The 3,524-nt window shown below is 29.1% G+C and overlaps 1 pseudogene; it reads right to left on the bottom strand.

Moving 5' to 3' along the window:
* Positions 1 to 1,045: 1,045 nt before the first annotated feature.
* Positions 1,046 to 2,357, bottom strand: LOC107062481 (limonoid UDP-glucosyltransferase-like; annotated as a pseudogene).
* Positions 2,358 to 3,524: the final 1,167 nt, after the last annotated feature.

The raw sequence follows: 3,524 nt of genomic DNA, 5'->3' as shown, positions 1-3,524 counted from the left end.
AACAAAATCCTTCCTTTATCTTTAACTCATAATAAAAAAATCTTTAAAGTTTTTATTCGATTAGTTAACTTCTTTTTTATATTTTGTTGTTGTTGTTGTAAGGTTAACTTTTGTTTTTATGTCAGGATATTTTTGAAGATAGAAGCTGAAAAAGAAAGTCAACACATACATATATGCTACTCAATAAAACATGTATATATAATTTTGTAGTCATGTAAATCAACTTTTAATAACTATTATGATAAAACATGAGAATGTAAAGTTAATTCATAATTTTTAAAATATTGTATAATTTATAAAAAAAAAAAATGTTTATTGATATGGAACTTTGAAGTCTTCATATTTTTAGTAAGAATTATCTAGATAAAAGAAAAGTGGTGTAGCACATCTCTTTGACCAAGAATCTTATTTATCTTTTTTTCGACATTTTTTGTTTTTATTTATTTTTTATTATTGTACAAAAATGAATATATCAATTACTACTCTTTCATTGATTCATAATTTTTTAATATAAAAATTGAAGTATCTTTTTTAATCATACTTTAATGACTTTTGATGATCATAATTCCTAAATTATATTAATAATCATGTTCATGATATCATTTGATATGTTCATGATATCATTTGATATTTGATATTGTAATCCTATAAATAGAGGTATTATAAAAAAAATATTTAAAAAATGATCAAATTATAGTAAAATTAGGAATTATATATATATAATTTCCTTAACTCTCTCTTCTTTTTAAGAAAAACTTTAAATTCCATCATTTAATTTTTTTCAATAACAAATTTATGTTAAAAGTGTTAAAAAATATCATATGAGACATGCGAATTTTTTGAATTGATTTTAATAATGACTTAGTTTGGTCAAAAATTCCACAATATGAGACACGCGGATTTTTTGATAATCTAAAATTATTAACTTCTGACGTATGAAACATGAATACGTTGTGACAAAGATATTTATTTGAATACTTTATTTCTTTATCACCATAGAGATCCAATCACTAGAATTATTAATTAATAAGGATTCATTGTTCTCTAATTATTTAATGGAATAATAGACAAGAATATGCGGTTACAATAAATAAAAGACAAATTAAATTGTATATTGTTTATGTATTCTTTAAACTATGATTTACGTTGCTATCACACACTTCTAACATAGTCCACAAAAGCTTGCAGGTTCCTCTCGGAGGAGCCACCCTCTGCCACCGCTTCCTCCGCCTTCTTCTTCCATTTCAACGCGTTCTCTTTTAACTCCGACGCCTTTGGCCCATTCGTAGCCTCCCTTACACATTTCTCCACTTCTTCCCTCGGAATATTCTATTTTCAGCCACACCTCTAGATAATCGAAGTCCAGTTTTGAAAACATCGACTAAGTACTTAGCATCGGTGACTTGGTCACCCCATTGAGGAAAACCCAAAATGGGCATGCCACTTGAAAGTGCTTTCATAGTCGAATTTCATCCACAGTGTGTCATGAAACAAGCCACCGAGGGATGGGACAACACTTGTTCTTGTGGACACCATTGCACTATTTTCCCCTTATCTCCTACTTTCTCTAGAAATCCATTAGGTAACAATATTGGATCAAAATTTTGGACTTTAGTAGGTGGCCTAATGACCCACAAAAAATTCACCAATGAATTCAACAACCCATATGCTATTTCCTCCACTTGTTCTTTTTTTAACATGACCACACTACCAAAGGATATGTACACTACAGAGGATGTTGATTTTGTATCAAACCAATCTATGCAATTTTCCACCTTCATAAAATCACCTTGGACATCATTAGGAGCTACTTCTTTAGGGTATTTGAATAGAGGACCAACAGTTTTGATAGGAAATATTCCGGAGAGGTGATTAACAACGTCACGTTCAAGTTCTTGGAATGTTTCCATAAGTATAAAGGTAAGTTTGGATATATTCTTGAATTGTCCCAAAATGACTGTTTTCAAGAAAGTATATGAACTTGAAGGGTGCAAAAAACTAGGAATTTCATCATACTTTAACAAAGGCATACAAGGTAATTGAACATCAATTTGAGGTTGTGTTTCACTAGGAAATGGAACTAAATTATGACTATAATGATAATAAGCTGAAAAGCTAGCAGCAGATTGTATCCAAAGCATGGCACTAGGGATGCCAAGGCTTTCAGCAACATCACAAACCCAAGGGACAAAAGGATTATTAATCAAACACGAAACAGGGCTGCCTGTTCCGCTTAATTTCAACAAGAAACTAAACTCATGTTCAAATATAGGAGATGACAAGCTTAAGAAATTTAATGTTGGTATTTTTTGTGGTAAGGAAATTACTTCTATTTTCTGTGTTCTTTTTATGGGAAAAGAAAAAGAAGAAAAAGAGAATTATTTCATCATATGATAAAAGAGATTTGAGATGAATTAGTACTACTTTAATATGTTCGAGTATATATTTTTTGTAGTAAGTTTTCCTTGGATGGGTAAGATTATTATTATTTTCTTCCCAAGTGCATTCAAGCATTGCACCCCTTCAGTTTTCTTTTCAATGAGAAAAGTTATTTTGTGCATAAAGAATAAGATGTGCACTTTAAGTATTTTTCCTATATTCTTGGTTTTATATAACTATAAGAAGAAGTAAATGAACAGATGTTGTCTCCTAACAATATTTGAACATGAGTTTAGTTCTTATGAATTAAATGTCTTCTTGAGTAAAATAGGAATATGATGGAAACTCAGAAAAGAAAGAAAATTAGCAAGAAAAGTGACTTGCATGGAATTATTGCTGACGGATAGAATATGATTCAACGAGAGTAAAAATCAGGTTCTATCTTTATTTTCCTTGATTATTATTTTCTTTTTCTATCCTTTATAAGTTATGAAATTTATTTCATAAATGTTAGGATAGATGATCATTATGTGATGATCTCAGAATATATCTTTATTAATATTAATATGTATTCTATTTAGAGGAAGAAAAAAAAACTTTTGTAGTTTTCAACTCCATGTGAAATTTGATTGTGTTTGACTTTTGGAGACTAAAATCTTCTGGATTTTTTTTTAGTCCTTTGGTTTGAAGAGTATAAGAACTTCAATGAGATTGTGCATTGATTTGAAGAATATAGAAACTTCACCAATTTGTTAAATACTCTGTTTGAATGAATATTTTGACTTGAAGAGTACAAAATCTTCGTCAGGAATATTAAGGCTAAATGATTGAAAAAAAAAAATCTTCATCATTAGCTCGAAACAATGTTGTATTTGAGGTTTCTGGATATTAAACCTTTTTGGTTTACTACTCTGTCTGAATGTGAAACTGATTCGAAGAATATTAAAACTTTATCAGAATTCAAGGTTCATTCGGTTAACGATTAGAAGAATATAAAAACTTCATCGTTAAACTAGAAACAAGTTGTATAAAGATTGAATCTTTATTAGTTAGTATTCTAAATACTAAGTGGTTTGTCTAGTTGTGACAAAAATGGGAAAAAAATACTACTGACATAAAATTAGTGATTTTTGCGCCTGCAATGG

This window comes from Solanum tuberosum, unplaced genomic scaffold (genome assembly GCF_000226075.1).
Source record: "Solanum tuberosum cultivar DM 1-3 516 R44 unplaced genomic scaffold, SolTub_3.0 scf00232, whole genome shotgun sequence".
In the NCBI taxonomy this organism is placed as follows: Eukaryota; Viridiplantae; Streptophyta; class Magnoliopsida; order Solanales; family Solanaceae; genus Solanum; species Solanum tuberosum.
This window is presented reverse-complemented; position numbering and strand designations above follow the sequence as displayed.